General features: G+C 43.9%; 1 protein-coding gene across 1 annotated transcript in view; it reads left to right on the forward strand.

Annotated features, from left to right (window-relative positions):
* Positions 1-1,289: 1,289 nt before the first annotated feature.
* The window catches only part of LOC126284221 (uncharacterized), a 103,430-nt gene continuing 82,234 nt past the window's right edge, over positions 1,290-22,485 (forward strand). Inside the window, exon 1 of the mRNA XM_049982994.1 lies at positions 1,290-1,666. The gene's annotated coding sequence lies outside the window, so the exon portion shown is untranslated. The remainder of the gene's footprint in view (positions 1,667-22,485) is intronic.

The raw sequence follows: 22,485 nt of genomic DNA on the forward strand, positions 1-22,485 counted from the left end.
ACCATTTTGAGCCCGAAACAAAACGACAGGCGGTGGAATGGCGCCTTTCCCACTCCCCACAGAAGAAAATCTTTGAAGCAACTGCTTCCGCCGGCAAGGTCGTGATCGCCGTGATCTGGGACGTTGAAGGTGTGATTCTCATTGATGTGATGTCAAGAGACGGTACCATTAATTCAGAAGTATAGGTCAACAAATTAACAAAACTCAAGACGAGATTCCGGGGGCTTCGGGGCCACAGCAACGCAGGAGATGTTTTGCTGCAACACGATAGCGCTCGGCCCCACACAAGTCTGAGGACTGCTGATCACATCGCAAAGTAGGGTTGGGCTGTGTTAACCCATCCACCCTTCAATCCTGACTTGGCCCCTCGGGCTTCCAAGTGTTTTCACCATTAAAGGATGCACTTGGTGGAAGACATTTTGAGGACGATGAGGAGGTGATTCATACAGTGAAGCACAGGCTCCGCCACCAGGACAAGGTTTGGTACCGACAGGGATCAGACGCCCTTGTTTCGAGCTGGAGGAGGCGGTGGAGATCACGTTGAAAAATAAGGCGCATAGATAAAACACCGTCCTCTCGTGTGTGTAATTCTCATTGCGTTCAATAAAGTGTTGTTGAAGAAAAAAAGCGGTACATTACTTTCTGGGAAAGCCTCGTGTATTCGGACTTAATGTATCACGGTTGGTATCAAGTGGCCCTGAGCACTATGGGACTCAACTTCTGAGGTCATAAGTCCCATAGAACTTAGAAATACTTAAACCTAACTAACGTAAGGACATCACACACGTCCATGACCGAGGCAGGATTCGAACCTGCGGCCGTAGCGGCCGCGCGGTTCCAGACTGAAGCGCCTAGAACCGCTCGGCCACAACGGCCGGCACGGTTGGTATCGCACAACCTCAGTTTCGCCATTCGGTGCTGGGCAAAGGGAAAAAATGTCGCTGCGATTAGTGTGACACGCCTCCACTTGAAAATGGCGTTGCCTTCTGTTGATGTTCAGTGTGAATCGACCTGAAGGGTGCCCTGTCCCGATCTATTGGAAATGAAATTACATTGCATATGGCATATTTGACCGGCAGTTCACACGGCTTCTGCAAGTCTGGGACACGCGAGTCGATGATGATAAGTACAACACGCACAATCGGTCCCGGACTAAGAAACTCCGCGACCTGGCCGGGAATCGAATCCGGGACACGAAGAAGTCATCAACGCTAACCACAAGACCACGGTCTACTGGAGACTAGCTCGTACACGAGTCCGATCCGGAGGCGTACTTTGGCGCAGTAGTCGCGTAAATGCCGACGACGGCGCAACCGTGCGCACGCCGACCGCTTCCTTCCGTGTCCCAGCCGCAACTGCGCGTTCCGTGCCAACCGGCCGGGGCAAGTGGCTGGCCGGGCGACGGTGGCGCCACGCGCGGCCGCCGTCGCAGTCGCCGCCGCCGGAACCAAAGCGATAGCGGCGACCGCAGGCCTTCAGTCTCACAGCGGACAGCGACGCTCACGAACCTCGCAGGGGCCGCAGCCAGCCGCGCCGCCGCCAGCATCCAGCTCGGAGAAGAAACGACAGATCAGCGCACCGGCCGGGATCAATGGTGGTGCTGCGCGGGTTGCCGTCCGGTGCTTCCAGCAGGCGCTCATTGTGACACGAGAGTTTATTTCAAAAAGTGAGTGAGTTTCTACAGAGTTTGCCGATTACCAAATAGCCACTTTAAGCCCACTTGTTCATTTGCTGGCAAGTGAAGAGGGAGTCAGACCTTCGAATTGCACTCTCGGTCAAACCCACCCGTTCTGGAGATGTTCGTCGTATTTCGGGAATTCGTGTTTGAAGTACAGCACATCCCAATTAAGCAGATGCGGATTGTACTATCTGCAGATTGTTCAGCTACATTTTTTAATAACATACTGAAGAACTGTGTAATTGGTATACATACTAATTTCTACTTGACTTGCTGGCCAACAGAAAAGGAGGGTAAAGTGAAGTTAATTAGAATGGCATTACTGACTGGCATTCCCACGAGAGAGATGTGCAGCCTCCTCTTTGCGAGTTCTTCCTATTGGGCGCCTCTTGCGCGAATTGTGCGCCCTTAGCCTTCCCCTACCGGGGAAAGGCGACCTGTAGCTTAACGTGGAATGCGTTTTGGCATGTCTTCACGTCATTGATAGGCGAAGACTGCAAAATTCTGGTCTCTGAGCAGGAATCGATCTCGGGACCTTACGGTCTCCAGTCTCGCACTTTAGCAGTTGCCACCAAGGCCGACAGAAAAGGAGGGTGAATCTCTGACAATGCTAGCCACTCGTGGTGCAGAAACGTTAGGAAAAAAAATCACTAAACAAACGTCGGCCGAAGGTTTCCGGACTAAAGCCAACGGCAATGTATTACCGAAACAGGTGGCCATGAAAGCCTCAACAATTTTGTTAATTTCTGCTTCTGAAGACGTAGGTGATGAAAACATGCAAGGATGGTTTAATAGCGATACCTGTGAAGTGAGACGTGAGCAGCTAGATGATGCGAATATACTGGACAACGTGTGTTCGGTAGAGAGAGAGGAGAGAGAGAGAGAGAGAGGGCGAACACAAAGTGATTGAGGAATCCATTATCAGGCACACAGAGGTAATTAAGTGTGCAGGTCTGCTATTAGGCTATACAGGACAAAATTCATTTGCCCGTACAAATGTTTTGATTTTCCGGAATATGACAACCATCGTGATGAAAAAAAAGTGAATGAAACATGTAAACAGAGAAAAATGAACGACTATTCCCCAAAAGTGAACAGGAAGCAAGTAGTAGGGAATACAATGTGTTTTAAGTGTGATTTAATAAATAACTTGTCAGTTTCCGGTGGGTAATGAGTAGGTAATGCTTTCAAATGTGACAATTATACACATTATAAATTAAAGTCCTCTGCCGAATTTTTGATACGTTTTCACTACTGGATAGATTGACATGGAAGGTTTGTGTATAAATCTTATTACGGCTACACTACACAGATCTCCAGATACTTAATGCTCGCCAGAAGGCTTTTGACACTGTTCCTCACAACCGACTTTTAGTCAAATTTCGTGACTGTGGAGTATCGTCTCATATGTGTGACTCAATTCGTGGTTTCCTGTCGGAAGAGTCGCAATCCGTACTAACTGACAGCAAGTTATCTAGTAAGGGAGAAGTGATATCTGGCGTTCCCCATCGGAGTGTTATAAGCCCTCTGCTGTTCCTGATCTACATAAAAGATTTAGGAGACGTTCTGAGCAGCCCTCTTAGATTATTTGCAGATGATGCTGTTACTGACCGTCTTGTAAAGTCAACAGATAATCGAAACCAATTGCAAAATGATTTTAAACAAGAAATCTGCATTGTGGGAAAAGTGTCAGTTGACCCCAATTAATGAACAGTGTGAAGTCATCCACATAAATACCAAAAGGAATCTTCTAAATTTCGGTTACACAAATCTAAAGACTGTAAAGTAACTAAATGATTACGGATTACAATTACGAGTAACTTAAATTATAACGATCACAAAGACAGTGTTGTGGAGAAGGCGAGCCAAAAAGCCGTTTTATCTGGAGAACATTTAGAAAGCGCAACAGGTCTACTAAAGAGACTGCTTACACTACGCTTGTCCGCCCTCTTCTGGAGTATTGTGTGTGGGAGATCCACATCAGACAGGACTGACGGTCGACATCGAAAAAGTTCGAAGAAGGGCTGCTCGTTTTGTACTATCGCGAAATAGGAGATAGTATGCGACGGATTGATACGCGAATTAGGGTGGCAGTCATTACGCGAAGGCGTTTTTCGTTGCGGCAGGATTTTCTCATCAAATTTCAATCACCTACTTTCTCCTCAGAGCATGTAAATATTTTTTTGGCGTTCACCTACATAGAAAGAAATTATCATCGCAATAAAATAAGAGAAATCAGAGCTCGCAAGGAAAGATTTAATTGTTCGGTTTTCCCGCGCGCTTTTCGGGAGACCAACAGTAAAGAAATAGCTTGAAAGTTCGATGAACGCTCTGCCAAGCACTTAATTGTGAGTTGCAGAGTAATCATATAGATGCAGATGTACCTGTACTACCACGGAGGGCGTCGCTAGTGCAACATCTTCCGTAAACATAGTTAATAGTAGTTTCCCGAAAGAACGTGTGTATTTTGGACAATCCGTAGTTTTTGGTTGTCTGTTCAGTCTCGGATCCACAATAAGGCGCATTGTTGAGATATGCTGTGAGTGAAATTAAAGCCAACGGTCACTTATTAAAAAGTAATAGCTTTTAAACCACCTGTGTGTTTGCTGTCGACCTTCGTATCCTATTATCAGTCAAAGCGGCATTCTTTTTAATCTCAATTAGCAATCAGTGGCTGGTGTATTAAAGATGTGTGATAAGTGTTGTTCGGTAAGATGTAGCATTTGCTTGATCTAGATGTGTACTCTATGAATCATTGCGAAGTAACCGGCACAGGAAATTTTTTATTATGAAATGTACTAAGGTTTCGTCGCGCGCCATTCGCAGATACTGCATAGGAATATTGACTACTTCTGCGCTTTTTTAAGAGCTGTTACTTGCCTAATTTCATCTACCAAATCTCCACGAGATAGAAATTTACAGGACTGAAAAAATATTCATGTCTGTCCTATGAGAAGGTTTTTAAACTTTTCCATGCAGTTTCTCGCAGGTTTACGGCGGATTTAGTGAAGTGTGTTTCCAGTATAGTTTTTTCACCACACGAGACGTAAATTCTGATAGGCAAACAAGCCTGAGAGCATTCGCATCGTCCTTCATTGTACATGCTCTTTGTTCCCTGTTAGTCCACCTGATGTGCGTCCCATATTCCTGCGTTTGGTTCCATAAGCTTGAGCAGTATCGAAGAATTGGGAGAACTGGGTGTTCAAATGTTTTGTGTGAAGTCTGTAATCTCTTTCATAGAGGAATAGCATTTTTTGAGTATTCTACCTACGAAACCTAACCAGACCTTCCTGTACATATCTCGACACTCCAAAATAATCGTATGGCTCGCTCTGTAACTGACTCATTAATCCTGTAGTTCAAGGACACCGCACTTCGAGTTGTCGTGAAGTGTCCTACTTCTACATTTCTCTTCTTTACGAGCTTGTAGACGGTCTTTTCACCACGTCGACATTTTTCTGTAAGCCCATCTTTGTACAGGTTGGTAGTGGGACTTCAGCTGCTCAGTATAAAGCGTAAAATTAAAAGCAACTTCAGCCGTCTACGTTTCGAATGTACTTCGTTTTTGCGACCAGTTTCGGCGTTTCACTACGCCATCTTCAGGCTCCCTCACCAACGTGTAGGAGGAAACCAACCTCATGTGCGGTCGAGCATTAGGTAACTGGTATCCGTAGACTTCTAGTTTCAACAAAGCGAGCACTTCGTTTATTAATTGATCGCTCGATATTGCAGTAATTTTTACCGCTTAGGATTTCATCATAACTGCATCATCTGGAGTTAACGATAGATTGTAATTAACTCTATCCACTAAGTCATTATATTTTACTTCAGTTTCTGCAGATAACTATCTTTGCAGGATAAAATTCTTTGTCTTCGCTGTCAAGAAATTTTCTGTCCAATAGCAGCCCCAGTTAGATAAACCAAAGGAACGTAGATTCTTCAAAATATGAACACCTGTTCGATCTGGTGGAGGTTGTTTCTAATCAGATAGCACATTGTTCGATTTGTCATTGAAGGTGTGTGTCCTCTTTCCACACCTTCTTAAATCCCACAGCGTAGTATTTTTAGTAAATTCAAATTAAGTTAGTTATATGTGTAAAGTTTGTCTGCACACGTACAGTATTGTAGATTTATGAAATTCCTTGGTTACAATATTGTGTATACAATATGAATGGCCTTATTTCAATAGTGGTACAAGTTCACTTTTGTTCATATTGAGATACAGAGTACTAAAGTTAAATGAGCGCTGAAAAATCTGCATTTGAGATACCAGAGATATTCAAGCATACGGCTTCTTGTTAGAGATGAACCTTTCTTTCTGTTTGTTTGGCTCATTAATTTCAAAAGCATTATAGACAGAAAAGTGGAGGTAAATGACTTGTACCCCTATTGAAATAAGCCCTTCATATGCTCTGTGGACGTGCATTCGGCTCACCGTCCTTGTACATAAAAGGAGTTCGTAGGTAACGGAATTCATCTCGTACTTTCTTAAAACCTGCAAATAAGGATCTATTTTCACAAGCCCAATTTCTCGTTGCGTCGGCTATAGATTGTAAATACAGGTTTTGTTATCTTCGTCTTATTTCTTCCAGTAAAAGGTCCGTCAAAGTTTTCGTGCTTGTTTCTCACGGGACAACCATTGAGTAACTTCAAAGCTCGCGATTTCAAATTATAGACGAGTTGAGTTTATCTAGTATTCCTTCCTTTCATCACTGGGATGGTTTATCAGCGTTCATAAGACTCAAGTACCAATGTTCAGGTTAACTATTAATCTATTGCTGTATTAGAATACTGCACGTAAAAGAAATATTTTGTATATTTGTGTTTTAACAATTCAGGGTTTCTTCAAGACTGCTGTAGTTGAATACATATTATATGCGACACCAATAGTTTTACTTTGCTTTTAATTTATTGGCGTCTGTTTCAAGCTCTCTTCCACCATTCAAAACAACTGATATCACTTCTATTTTAGCGCCACATTCTAAGGGCAGGAATAGAACCAACGACACCAGTGCTTTTTGAGGCAGCAAGAAATGGTTGCACTTAACACGTGGTTCTCTAATTACTACAGAACCGCCAAACACTTTTTGGTCTTGTGTTCTGGGTTAGCGACTGTCAGAATGAATGTTGCCCTAAAAAGCTGCCCTGGGAATTTCAGTAAAACTATGCATGGGACGATATGAAAATACTTCATTCCCGTTATTGAAGACAGACTGTAAACGCGCTTTCTTCTTCTGTCATTACCGGTCAATACGCAGCTGTCTCATTATGGGTGCTGTCCATCAGCCTTTGCAACACCGTGCAACATTTCGTCGTCCACCACTTGGTAATTGCAAGTCATTGTGAGAGCGTAGGTTAACAGGTTTTTGTACTCTTAAACATTATCGCCGAGTTTTTTTTTATGACTAACGACTGACCACGTTTCCTTATCACTGCCAGATATAACCACTTTCCAGGCTCGCTGCGTTAGTGAGTAAGCCTTTTGTTTCTATGCAATGCGCAGACAATGCGCAAACTCTGCATAGCTTAATATCTGTCACATATTCCAGACTTTGTCTTTTCGCTTCTCATTGTTGCACGGTTACTTCCGCGTCCATTTTTATGACTTTCGTCAATCTGTGCCCTCTGGTCGTACGAGTTCTCCACTAGCTTTGTCTAGATGTTTTCCGCACATTACGTCCGCCTTCTCGATCACTTATTTCAAATACTGTGATTTCTTGATTTGCAGTTGCAGTTGCACTTCTGTTGAAGGTTCTCTTGCGCACTATGATATACCGTTACTTACTGTCTAGTTAAATACACAACTGGCCATTAAAATTGCTACACCAAGAAGAAATGCAGATGACAAACGGGTATTCATTGGACAAATATATTATACTAAAACTGAGATGTGATTACATTTTCACGCAATTTGGGTGCGTAGATCCTGAGAAATCACTACCCAGAACAATTACTTCTGGTCGTAGTAAATGCCTTGATACGCCTGGGCATTGAGTCAAGCACAGCTTGCATGGCGTGTCCAGGTGTAGCTACCCATGCAGCTTCAACACGATACCAGAGTTCATCAAGAGTAGTGACTGGCGTATTGTGACGAGGCAGCAGCTCGGCCACCATTGACCACACGTTCTCTATTGGTGAGAGATCTGGAGAATGTGCTGGCCAGGGCAGCAGTCGAACATTTTCTGTATCCAGAAAGGCCTGTACAGGACCTGCAACATGCGGTCGTGCATTATCCTGCTGAAATGTAGGGTTTCGCAGGGATCGAATGAAGGGTAGAGGGTAGAGCCACGAGTCGTAACACATCTTAAATGTAACGTTCACTCTTCAAAGTGCCGTCAATGCGAACAAGAGGTGACCGAGACGTGTAACCAATGGCACCCATAGCATCACGCCAGGTGATACGCCAGTATGGCGATGACGAATGCACGCTTCCAATGTGGGTTCACCTCGATGTCACCAAACACGTGTGAAACCATCATGATGCTGTTAACAGAACCTGGATTCATCCGAAAAAATGACGTTTTGCCATTCATGCACCCAGGTTCGTCGTTGAGCACACCATCACAGGCGCTCCTGTCTCTGATGCAGCGTCAAGGGAAACTGCAGCCATGGTCTCCGAGCTGATAGTCCACGCTGCTGCAAACGTCGTCGAACTGTTCGTGCAGATGGCTATTGTCTTGGAAACGTCCCCATGTGTTGACTCAGGGATCGAGGCGTGGCTGCACGATCCGTTACAGCCATGTGGATAAGATGACTGACATCTCGACTGCTAGTGATACGAGGCCGTTGGGATCCAGCACGGCGCTCCGTATTACCCTCCGGAATCCACTGATTCCATATTATGCTAACAGTCATTGGATCTCGACCAACGCGAGCAGAAATGACACTATGCGATAAACCTCAATCGCGATAGGCTACAATCCGACCTTTATCAAAGTTGGAAACGTGGTGGTACGCATTTCTCCTCCTTACATGAGGCATCTACGTTTCACCAGGCTGCGCCATTCAATTGCTGTTTGTGTATAAGAAATTGGTTGGAAACTTGCCTCATGTCAGCACGTTGTAGGTGTCGCCACTGGTGCCAACCTTGTGGGAATGCTCTGAAAAGCTAATCATTTGTGTATCACAGCATCTTCTTCCTGTCGGTTAAATTTCGCATCTGTAGCACGTCATCTAAGCGGTGTAGCAATTTTGATGGCCAGAGGTGTATTTCACGTCAGCGGTTCTTCATTATTGAAGATGTCAAAAATGATGGAAGTGAAGAAAGCCACATTATTCTGAATTAAACGTACCTATGTAACTGAAACAGCAGAACTCTTCACTTAAATGAGATGTATCTTCCTCACTTTAGATGTATCCATAACTGTTGCAGTCTTTTATGTTATTCGATAGAAATCAAAACCTTTTGTATTTAATTAAAAGTAATGAACTGCTTCCCACGTATGTAGTGCGAAAAAGTTCGACAGCACTTTTCTGAGCCTTTGTTGACTAGGTTTGTCACTTATCCTACTTAATCTCCGGTGGCTCAGTCGTACGACTAATTTATAACAAGATTTTATTACGTCGGTTCCCTTGTCTTTCTGTTTAGTACAAATTTTTGAAATTGGTTTTAAGCTAACTTCCCTATAAGCTGCAAATTTTAAATTTTAAAAGTAGCTCAGAACTGGATGATAGCGCAATTGTGTGGGGTAGGAACCGCCTTACTGCTAGGGTAGGGGGTGCAGCTGACAACAGGGGGACGATGAAGCGTAGCGCAGAGCCCCGCCTGTCCAGATGGAGTTCCTGCATGATGACCGTGTCAGCAGACTGCGTCACAGCCTCTACAGCCGCAGTGTGCGTAAACTACCTGCAGCAGAATGAGTCTGCCACGCCTTATTCGATTTATACGTGCATCTCTCTAACACCTGAAGCAATTTCTACCTAACTGGGCGTCACTTATAACCTGGAAAAAAATTAGTGTTTCGATAAGAACCCCTAGCACATCTACTGCTAAGGGACGGGGTGAAGAGGGGTGATATAAAAGCGTAATTCAGGGACTCCTGGAACAATTTCAACCAAATTTGGCATATACGTAGCTCATTTTATTACTATTTAATAACTTGCTCTCTTGTATGTCTGTTCTGTACAAATTTCGCAACTGACTTTAAACTAACTCTCGATGGGCTAGTATAACCCCACCACTACTACTTTAATTTAGTATGCCTTTACCTAAATAGCAGAAAAACCTGTCTTTATGTTGCCACGTATAACCCTCTTACTAAATTTAGTTTAGTTACCAAATAAAGAACACTATGGGAGAATAGTCCTGTTAACAGGGAAAGCTAATCAATAGAGTTACCCTTTCTACAGGATTTTACCGTGTGTGTGTCTAATGGATAAGTTAATCACACTATTCAATTCCTTTCCTAAGATCTTACCAGGCAATGAAACAGAGAAGTGTTGGGAAAGCAGAAGTATGAATTTTGCCTGCTTTCTTGCTAATGATTAAGTTGCTTCTTCAAATAAATATTACTCCACTTAAGCAATGTTCGTGCAGACACTGGGATTATTTGACTACTACATCCTTATACATTACGTTTTTAAAAGAGAAAACGCCCAGCAGATAACTTCAAAAAAATGGCTCTGAGCACTATGGGACTCAACTTCTGAGGTCATCAGTCCCCTAGAACTTAGAACTATTTAAACCTAACTAACCTAAGGACATCACACACATCCATGCCCGAGGCAGGATTCGAACCTGCGACCGTAGCGGTCACGCGGCTCCAGACTGTAGCGCCTAGAACCGCACGGCCACTCCGGCCGGCGATAACTTCAAGGAAGGTAAAAAAAATTTGGCCAGGGGGAACTTCAGAAAAGCGCTTTCCATAACCAATAAACTTCAATACTAAAATACTGAGATGCTAAAGCACACACTTTTTATACTGAACATTTCACTTCAAGAAAATCTCTTTCTCACTGTAATATATTTGCAATAGCTATAACTCTTTGAACTAACTCTATATAGTCATTTAACAGATTCTAGTAACTTTGCTTCACTCTGACTCAATTTTAGGTAAGCAAACTTTTACTATAACACTTTGCAGTTGTTAAGAAAACTTTTACAAAGAGAATAATTTCACTTTATTTGTCTGTAATGTACTAAATCATGGACGTGTTATTACTCTAACTAAAATTTTCATTGCGACAGGATTTACTCCCTCACACATAAATCTCATTATTTACACAAAAACAAATTAAATGGTGCCTCTTTATATTAACTTGGCACTTCGTAACTTTGTGAAACAGGATGCACGGATTAATCGAACAGGAGGAAGCAACCCTATGTAGATGTATGATTAGGATGAAACAGCAGAGTGAACCAGTTTCTTTAAAGTTAAAGATTGATTATTCACTAATATAACACAGTTTAAATGAATGGTTCACGCCGTACAAAAGTAAATTCCAAAAATTCTCATCTGATGACTGTAGGCTTGGGTGTGGCGAACAATTACGAAGGCTACACTGCCCACAAGTACCTTGCTATATGGGCTCAATTTCTCTTCTTGGCGTCGTTCAATTTTACTTACAGTAGCGCAACAACTCGCAGCAGTTGTTTGAGGAATCAGACACAGTTGCACAAGTTTTCTGGTCTTTACCAGGTTTCGGCTAAATTAATCTAGTCTTCTTCAGAAGGCTTCTGAAGAAGGCTAGATTAATTTAGCCGAAATCTGGTAAAGGCCAGAAAACGTGTGAAACTGAGGCTGATTCCTCAAAATATTAGTCTATCACAGTTGCTGACGGGGCCGCAATATGCTAAAAATTCTTACTCGCAGCTATGCATTTTTGTGCAAATTTGCAGGCAAAGGTTCTGCTGCTGCACAAGGGTGTTGCCTCAATCACTGCTGCCTAGAGACTTTATGACTTAAGTCCCCCGCTTGCTGTTGGTGGCGCGCCAATTCTCCCTTGCCACCTTTTCCACTTCCTAGAGCCACTATTGTTTCAAACAAAAGCATACTGGCTTTTACACAACACCTTTTTCTTAGATTGTTCCTAAGCGTGACCATTTCTTACAATTGTCAAATTTATATCAACATGAACAGTTTATACACACAAACATTTTTAAATATAAAAGTGATCAGAAAATTTTTAACGTAATAAACAAATGGTTCAAATGGCTCTGAGCACAATGGGACTCAACATTTTAGGTCATGAGTCCCCTAGAACTTAGAACTACTTAAACCTAACTAACCTAAGGACATCACACACATCCATGGCCGAGGCAGGATTCGAACCTGCGACCGTAGCAGTCGCGCGGTTCCAGACTGAAGCGTCTATAACCGCTCGGCCACTCCGGACGTCCGTAATAAACAATTTACATAGTATTTTAAAGACATTACTCACACGCAATGCAAAGAACTTTAACCTCCAGTATAGCACACTTTACTTTACATATTCATAAAACAAACAGTGCAAAGAACTTCAACCTCCAATATAGCACACTTTATATATACATAAAATATAGTACCAATATGCGAAGATTTTAAAGCAAAAAAATATTTAGATGAACCATAAACTAATAGTGTTATACTAGAGTCTTGAAATTTTAAAAATAGCTCGAAACTGGAAGACGATGCTATATTAAGTCGGTTCAAATGGATCTGAGTACTATGGGACTTAACATCTGTGGTCATCAGTCCCCTAGAACTTAGAACTACTTAAATCTAACTAACCTTAGGACATCACACACATGCATGCCCGAGGCAGGATTCGAACCTGCGACCGTAGCAGTCGCGCGGTTCCGGACTGCGCGCCTAGAACCGCTAGACCACCGCGGTCGGCCTGTTGAGTTGGTTTCTTACATGATGTGTGGTGGAGTGTACTTGTGTACCATTGCCACTTCCCCCTTTTCCTGTTTCAGCGGCGAATGGTTCGCGAAAGAATGGTTGCTGGTAAGGTTCCGTCGGAGCTCGAATGTCTCTCATTTTTACCTTCACCGTCTTTTCGTAGAATATACGTTGAAGGAAGCAATACACTGGATCACTCGGGTGAAATGAAATAAACATTAAATTTACCACATGTCTCTACTGTAATGTGAGATGTTTGAATGCCGGCTGCGGTGGCCGTGCGGTTCTGGCGCGGCAGTCTGGAACCGCGCGACTGCTACGGTCGCAGGTTCGAATCCTGCCTCGGGCATGGGTGTGTGTGATGTCCTTAGGTTAGTTAGGTTTAAGTAGTTCTAAGTTCTAGGGGACTCATGACCTAAAATGTTGAGTCCCATTGTGCTCAGAGCCATTTTTTTGAGATATTTGAAATATATCGAATAATTTCTCACACACAAGACTAAGAAGCAGAAAATAATTACATTTAAAAAATAAATTTCTAATGTAACACGTTTTTAACTACATCTGCGGCTACATCTACATACATACTCCGCAAACCACGTACGGCGCAAGGCAGAGGGTAACTTGTACCAATACCATTAATTTCCTCTCCTGTCCCATTCGCAAACAGAGCGTGGGAACAACGACTGTCTAAAAGCCGTTCGAGCTCTAATTGCTCGCAAATTGTCTTCATTGTCCTTAGCCGAAATGTACGTTGGCTGCATAGAACCATTCTGCAGTCGGCCTCAAATGCCGATTCTCTAAACCTGCGCGATAGTGCGTTGCGGAAAGAGCATCGTCGTCTCTCTAGGGATTCTCGTTTGAGTAATACTGTCTCTGGGTTCTTATGTTCCACGCTGATAGCGAATGTAGTAGCCCGCATCCGAATTACTTCGATGTCTTCCTTCTTTAGTCCGACACAGTAGGGATGCCAAACACTCGAACGTTACATGGTTGTTCTTCCCTACTCGTCAGCAGTCAAAATTCAAATGGCTCTGAGCACTATGGGACTTAGCATCTGAGCTCATCAGTCCCCTAGAACTTAGAGCTACTTAAACCTAACTAACCTAAGGACGTCACACACATCCATGCCCGAGGCGAGATTCGAACCTGCGATCGTAGCGGTCGCGCGGTTGCAAACTGGTGCGCCTAGAACCGCTCGGCCACATCGGCCGGCCCGTCCGCATTAGCTTACGTTCTAGCTAGCCCTCGTTCATCACACCAACTTGAAATTTTGTCTATGTCATCTTCTACACTCCTGCAGTCACTCAACGACGACACCTTCCCGTACGCCACAGTAAAAAAAAAAAAAAAAAAAAAAAAAAAAAAAAAAAAAAAGTGAAATGATTGTGCGGTAGTGATGCCCGGGGAGGCCCCACCAGGGGAAGTTCGACCACCGGGTGCAAATCTTACTACAGGCAACGCCACACTGGGCGACTTGCGTCAGATGATGATAAACTGATGATGAGGACAGCACAACAGCCAGTCCACGAGCGGAGAAAATCTCCAACGCGACCGGGAATGGATTCCGGGCCCGTTGCACACTAGGTAAACACGTTACCACTAAACTAAGGAGGCGGACGTGCGCCAGAGCGTCGTCAGCAAACTCCCTTAAATTGCTGCTCAGGACATCTATGTGCGAATATCTAAAGAATAAAAGCGGTCCTACCACACTTCCCTGAGGCACTCCTGACGGTACCCTTGTCTCTGATCAACACTAGCTGTCGAGGACCACATACTTGGTTCTTACGTTGGACTAAAAAGTATAAAGTAATTTCACCGATCTCCATACAGGTTCGTAACCTTTAACCTCCTACACATAGATTTGACCATTTCTGACTGTGATTTCGTAGTAGCTATGAACATACTTCTAAGATTTGTAATGGAAGACTTGGTGCACATGCAGTACATAACTTCAAGTGTTATCCTAGCTATTGAAAATTCACAAGCACACATTTTTAGAATTATCTATATGGGGTTAGAAATCTGCATGGCGATGTAAAAATGTGTTGTATTAAAATTTTACTTTAAATATGTTCTTCTGTCATCTTGGCATTGTCATTTTCATGACGTATTTTGAGATATACAGGCTGTGGACCTATTGCTCGAAAATTACATACACCACTGGCCATTAAAATTGCTACACCAAGAAGAAATGCAGATGACGAACGGGCATTCATTGGACACATATATTATACTATAACTGACGTGTGATTACATTTTCACGAAATATGGGTGCCACGATCCTGAGAAATCAGTACCCAGAACAACCACCTCTGGCCGTAATAACGGCCTCGATACGCCTGGGCTTTGAGTCAAACAGAGCTTGCATGGCGTGTACAGGTACAGCTGCCCATGCAGCTTCAACACGATACCACACTTCATCAAGAGTAGTGACTGGCGTATTGTGACGAGGCAGCAGCTCGGCCACCATTGACCACACGTTCTCTATTGGTGAGAGATCTGGAGAATGTGCTGGCCAGGGCAGCAGTCGAACATTTTCTGTATCCAGAAAGGCCTGTACAGGACCTGAAACATGCGGTCGTGCATTATCCTGCTGAAATGTAGGGTTTCGCAGGGATCGAATAAAGGGTAGAGGGTAGAGCCACGAGTCGTATCACATCTTAAATGTAACGTTCACTCTTCAAAGTGCCGTCAATGCGAAAAAGAGGTGACCGAGACGTGTAACCAATGGCACCCATAGCATCACGCCGGGTGATACGCCAGTATGGCGATGACGAATGCACGCTTCCAATGTGCGTTCACCTCGATGTCGCCAAACACGGATGCGACCATCATGATGCTGTAAAGAGAACCTGGATTCATCCGAAAAAATGACGTTTTGCCATTCGTGCACCCAGCTTCGTCATTCAGTACACCATCGCAGGCGCTCCTATCTGTGATGCAGCGTCAAGGGTAACCGCAGCCGTGGTCTCCGAGCTGATAGTCCATGCTGCTGCAAACATCGTCGAACTGCTCGTGCAGATGGTTATTGTCTTGCAAACGTCCCCATCTGTTGACTTAGGGATCGAGACGTGGCTGCACGATCCGTTACTGCCATGCGGTTAAGATGCCTGTCATCTCGACTGCTAGTGATACGAGGCCGTTGGGATCGAGCACGGCGTTCCGTATTACCCTCCTGAACCCACAGATTCCTTATTCTGCTAACACTTATTGGATCTCGAGCAACGCGAGCAGCAATGGTACGCATTTCTCCTCCTCACACGAGGCATCACAACAACGTTTCACGAGGCAACGCCGGTTTACTGCTGTTTGTGTATAAGAAAACGGTTGGAATCTTTCCTCATGTCAGCACGATGTAGGTGTCGCCACCGGCGCCAACCTTGTGTGAATGCTCTCATTTGCATATCACAGTATCTTCTTCCTGTCGGTTAAATTTCGCGTCTGTAGCACGTCCTCTTCGTGGTGTAGCAATTTTAGTGGCCAGTAGTGTGCATGCGTCCCATATACCTACCACTTTTTCTGATGTTCATCTTATAACCTCTTTTCAAAACATTAACCATTGCGTTCCAGTCCTTTGACGTCGCTGACAGAATTAAAATCTCTTCAACCAACCTTAAAGTTCTCATTCATTTTTCCTGAACTTTTAATTTCCTTTGCAATGTTCTCTTTGCTATGCTTGTTCAGTGCACAGATTGTATTACATCCGGGAAGTTATAATCCTGTCTCATTCCTTTCTCAAATACTGCTTCCCTATCGTGTCTTTCGACTCTTAAAACTGGCGACTGGTTTCTGTAAAAGTTGTAGGTGAAATCTCGTTTTATACCTGTTACCTTCAGATTTTCAGAAGGTGTGCGTTGGTCAACAAGGTTAAACGGTTTTTCTAACTCTACGGATGCTATACAAGTAAGTTTGCCTTTTTTCATCTGTCGTCCAAGATAAGTCAGTACTGCCTCGCCTTTTCTTATGTTTCTCCAGAACCTAAATTCATCTTCCACAATGGACTTTCCGAAAGTAAGTCTCGTCATTGTTCCTGAAAGAGAAATTCGTAGACCAGGTGACATAAACAAATGCGATATGAATCCACACCCATTGCTGGTTCAACGACCGAAAGGGCGTCATCGGAGGAGTAATGACGCATGCGCAGAGCGCCAGAGAAGAGAGAGTAACAGCAGACTGGTGTGCCGACATTATTCGTGTACACACGTCGCCAATGGAAATGTGTAGTGTTATCTGGTACGAATGGGCACATGGGAGTAGTGTCTCTGTCATTCATGGACGTATGGTGAACAGGTCATGTCCTGTCAACACAAGTGAAACGCACTGCGCACAAATCTTGCATTGAGTATTTGTCGGACCTTAAACATAGAACTTCATACTCACATCGATTCGGAACTAATTGTCCTTTTAATATCTTCTGTCACGGCAAGCACCTGCGCGACGAAAAGGTTCCGGTGACTATCCCTGTTTTGAAGGCCTTAACTCGGAAACAGAGCATTTGCGGGACACATGTTGTAATGAACTTTTTTTATCGTCTACATATAGGGAACATGGGCCCAAAATTATGCCATCTATTTTTGAAACGACCTGTATAATGTAGGTCTTGGCAGGACCGGCGAGAAGTCGTGACAGTGGTGATGTATGTTATTGTCACAGTCGCTTTCCCCGACGTGTGACGACCTGTCATTAGCAGTCTTCCCATGTGTGACAATAATCTATGGACTTGGAGGGAAAGGGGGGGGGGGACCGTTCAGAATAATTGCAGGAGGCGAGTCAGGCAGTGGTTGGCGTTGTGTTCCACATAGGCGGCTAGCCGCCGCGCCGTCTGTCTGTTTTCGGGCACCTGAAGAAGTCGGCCAAGGTTAGAAACGTATAGGATAGCGTAGACCGATACATATACCGCTCTCACCCGTCTCAGTAACCTGTTTGTTTTCTGTCAGGCTGATAGAGGAGGCCGCGTCATTCGACTATCTGTCAGCTGGTATCATTACACACATGCGCGTCGTTGGAACTGGACAGAGCTACAGAGTGTGTGTGTGTGTGTGTGTGTGTGTGTGTGTGTGTGTGTGTGTGTGTGTGTGTGTGTGTACCTGACAAACATGCAAAAAGCACTCATTCAAACTGCCACGGAAACTTCGAGCAATACCACCGTTAAAGATCGTCTCTCCTGTCATTATGCTTCTCATGTCGTCAAAGGAAACTCCCTGGGCAGACAATGAGGAACAGTAAACAAACGGCGGACGGTAGACTCCATTAACATACGATTCCCGCCTTGGAAACCGTCAAGATGAGAAAGGAAGTCTCAAGACGTGTCTCGGAAGAGTATAGAATACAATTTTGTGTATCATGACACCTATCCATTGCAAAACGAAGAGTATAAGAGGAAAAAAATCTTTTGATGAAGTGTCTTGAAAATTTTAGTAGGTGTTTAACGAATACTTGCTTTTAAGTGTTTAACGATTACTTAGTTTTCTGGAGAAATAGTTCAGAAAAAACCTTATGAAAAAGGATCAGATTCTGACAGCCCATTGAGAGAGTGTAGTTTCGTACAGTTACGGTAAAAACATGGTGGAATTGTTTATTTGATATTAATTTCATACGTTTTGTCTATATAATGTGTGCATATTTCCGAAAAGTGCCATGTCAGATCTTCATAAGACTCCTACTAAAGAAGTTACCATCTGCCAAAGACATAACAAATCCATTGAAACTTCCTGGCAGATTAAAACTGTGTGCCGGTCCGAGACTCGAACTCAGGTCCTTCGCCTTTCGCGGGCAACTGCTCTTTGCACGTGAAAGGCAAAGGTCCTGAGTTCGAGTCTCGGTCCGGCAGACAGTTTTAATCTGCCAGGAAGTTTCATATCAGCGCACACTCCGCTGCAGAGTGAAAATCTCATTCTGGAAACAAATCGATTTTTCGTCGACAGAGTCGATACAACAGGAGCGAGTCCAACCTAGATGAACACTTTCCGAGTTCACTAACAGTGCGTTACAGGCGATGGTTTGGCATTATCTCTGTTCAGTTAGCACCTATGGGTTAGTACGAATAAAATGTGGCTACCGGTAACAGCAGCTGTTTTCTCCCTTTTTTCCGAGTGTAGCCTCACGTCGTATATAGTAAAACTACCAACGTTCCCGATGTCAATGCTAGCAGCCCTGACCCTGTTGGAGGCTACCTGCAGTAGCGACCGAAACATCGGAAGGTGCATCACATATGAGGCGGTCACACATACGGAATTATTTTATTGAAATGGTCGCCAAACACGAAAGCCGACGCTCTTACAGTTCCTGTGTTACTTAGGGTAAGTCTGTGAGAGCTAGACCACTGGGTGAATGGTTCAAATTTCTCTAAGCACTATAGGACTTACCATCTGAGATCATCAGTCCCCTAGACTTAGAACTACTTAAACCTAACTAACCTAAGGACATCACACACACCCATGCCCGAGGCAGGGTTCGAACCTGCGACCGTAGCAGCCGCGTGGTTTCGGAGTGAAGCGCCTAGAACCGCTCGGCCACAGCGGCCGGCCCACTGGATGAGATTAACCAGTGGCGTATTTCAGGAATGCGCCGCTGGAGGGCAGCTCGTGCTACTTGTGAGGAAGGTTTTCTGTGAGCAAGCGTGATGCAAAAACGTTGCTGTTATTTTCGTACTAATTCTGCAGAAAAAAATCACATTCTCTGTTCTGGTAAACGGAGGGATTTTATCGTATAGTTACATAATTACATCATTAAGGCAATATAGATGCAGTTTTATCACCGCAAGATTGACAAATGTGCAGGCATGGAGCTGATCTAGGATGGCTGTAGATGTCGCTGCCCGTTGAGTGCCCATAAGTTCCACTCCTCCAGATCGCTACCTGCGGACAGAAGTCGGGGTGGTCCATCTCACCCAGACAGTGGGGAGACATGAACTAGTGTTAGTTGACAGATGTGGACCACGTGTCTTAATGTGAGTGTGGCGGACCGCAATTATATTTAGCTTCAAAGAATGACCCACTGAATACGGCCGCAGTTCCAGATTATGCTTATTTGTCGGAAGATATGTCTTTGCCAACAAATGGAAGAGCAGAAACTCACACAAAGGCTAACCAACAGCTTCAAAGCTCGTCAAGACGCCTAGTGATCGCAAGCACATCAAAAGTAAATAGTTACCTGTACAAGTCAAATTTCTTCACTGAAACGACTTTGGACTTGAGGCCTTCTAAATAAAAACATCCAAGATCACTAGTTCAAATCTGACTATTCCTAAACCAACATAGACAAAACTTTTAGAAGAAATATCACCTGACCCTTATATTGATAAACAATGAATTTTAAGAGGAAGGCAGCAAGTGTCTCTAGTAAACTGTATCTATTGTTTTCGACTAAAATATTTTATGGTAAAATTCTGCATTCACTACAACGTATTCCAAATAAAAATGTTTAATTTTAATTGACTCTTTTCTTCATGTGAGAACAGCCTTGCCGCAGTGGCTACACTGGTTCCCGTGAGATCACCGAAGTTAAGCGCTGTCGGGCGTAGTCGGCACTTGGATGGGTGACCATCCAGGCCGCCAGGCGCTGTTGCCATTTTTCGGGGTGCACTCAGCCTCGTGATGCCAGTTGAGGAGCTACTCGACCGAATAGTAGCGGCTTTGGTCAAGAATACCATCATAACGACCGGGAGAGCGGTGTGCTGACCCCACGCCCCTCCTATCCACATCCTCCTCTGAGGATGGTACGGCGGTCGGATGGTCCCGGTAGGCCACTCGTGGACTGAAGACGGAGTGCTTTTTTTTCTTCATCTATAGACATTTTTATATGGACTTTCTCTCTCCATACACGAATCTATGTCACACATACCTGTGGGTGAGATGGACCACTCATGTATATTTTCACTTTATCATGTCTCCTGTGTGTTAAGTGGGAGTGTCTCAGTAACATATTCTACATAAGTTTGTATGACATTCTATACAGACAAACCGCCAGAGGCAAAAAAGTTAAAAAAACACCCATATTTTATGCGGAAGAAAAAAATAGGTCCAACTCTCCCTGACTTAACATGTCAAACTGAAAATTCTGTAAGTGAAGCCGTGAGGTGTGATTATAGCTCTTATCTGGAATAAGACCAGACGAACCGCTGAAGGATTAAATATTAACGACGCTGAGTACTTCACCCAGCAGAACATGGCAGAAGATCTTTGGCGGTGACACAATCGCGCGTCAGATAAATTACATGTCACTCTTGCATAAGCCGCCAGCAGCACGTTATCTGTGGTCGACAAATATCGCCGACCACTATAATTCTACAATAACCGCTAACAGTACATTAATGACCTGTTAGAGCTGAGCCGGCCGCGGTGGTCTCGCGGTTCTAGGCGCGCAGTCCGGAACCGTGGGACTGCTACGGTCGCAGGTTCGAATCCTGCCTCGGGCATGGATGTGTGTGATGTCCTTAGGTTAGTTAGGTTTAAGTAGTTCTAAGTTCTAGGGGACTAATGACCACAGCAGTTGAGTCCCATAGTGCTCAGAGCCATTTGAACCATTTTTTTTGTTAGAGCTGAAAGCCATACAAACAAGTTTCTTTCTATTTCGATATCTATGTCCAGTTTTATGAAAATCATTTTGCATGCATATCTCATACGAATAGTAGTTTCCGTGCATCTCCTGCCACGCTTAGTACGCCGAGATGTTGTTCACCTCAAACATTTCATTTATTGTTTTTATATCAGGGACAGTGATGGAAATACAGAAGAAGGGTATCGCGCTATGCGAGAAAGTAGCAAACAGAAAAGCGTACGTCAGAGGGTGGCAAAACCCTTTCGTCCGGAGCTGAGCGAAAACTTCATCTTCAATGTGGCGAGTACATTCGGCACAGGTATACGAATTAAGTAGATAATTGTAAAGCAGTGCCACAGTGTGTAAGAGTCATTACGTTCGAAACTGAATTAAAAGCGTCGTCTTGCGAATGGCAACTACACTCCGCATAGGTGCGTTCGCCCAGGGTGATCTGTCCAAGGGAGACTGAGCCCCCTTCAGTATCCACTGCAGCCAACTGCAGATGTTCTTCAATAAGAGTCACCATATACCGGACCACAACAAGGTGCCTGAATACGTCTGCAGCGTTCAAAACAAAAAGCACTTTGTCGAAATCTTTTTGCGAGAAAAAAATCTTACATTGTATGTGATGTGGCAACACTGCAGGTTAAGGAGTCTACATAAGTTCTATTGCGCAACTCACACACATTCTACAGCTTGCTGCTGCAACTAACAACGAGGGATGACTTAGCGTTCGTATTCGAAAATGACTTTAGTAAGTTTCAATATGCTTATTGTTTGATGTTTTTCTGTGTCTGGTTAATTCGTGCTGAACATGAACTGACACTTATTATTACACCACCCGTTACATTTCGTGATTTTTAAAGATATGTGGTTGCTTGTCTGGATAAAGAGACATTCTTTGCCAGGGTACTTGTGAATTTCTTCTTGCACATGCTTCCTCACACACTCTCAGCTTTCCACTACATAGCCTCTCTTTCTTCCACCTGCCTTCTCACACTCACTTTCTTTTCCACCTGCCGACTGCGGATCTCCATCCTCTACAAGCCTCCTACACCTCCCTCTCCTCCTCCTTCTGTCTGTTCATCTCTTCGTATTTAATTGTATCACTATCTACGTGTATGTTTTATACTTCTTATATAGCATATTTTATTGTGTTTTTATGTATGTCTTTGTTTAAACATTTGTAAGAAGTATAAAATGATGTGCATTGCAATACACTAAATAAATAAATTTCTTCCTAGTCCCCTCTCTCTATCCACCCCCCTTCCGTCTATCCGTCTTTGCCTCTACACACTCTCTTTCCATCTCTTCCTACACCACCCCCCCACCACCTCCCCCTACACTAAATAAATAAATAAATCTCTTCGTAGCCCCCTCTCTCTATCCATCCCCCTCCCTCTATCAGTCTTTGCCTCTACACACTCTCTTTCCATCTCTTCCTAC

Source organism: Schistocerca gregaria, chromosome 8 (assembly GCF_023897955.1).
Source record: "Schistocerca gregaria isolate iqSchGreg1 chromosome 8, iqSchGreg1.2, whole genome shotgun sequence".
NCBI lineage: Eukaryota > Metazoa > Arthropoda > Insecta > Orthoptera > Acrididae > Schistocerca > Schistocerca gregaria.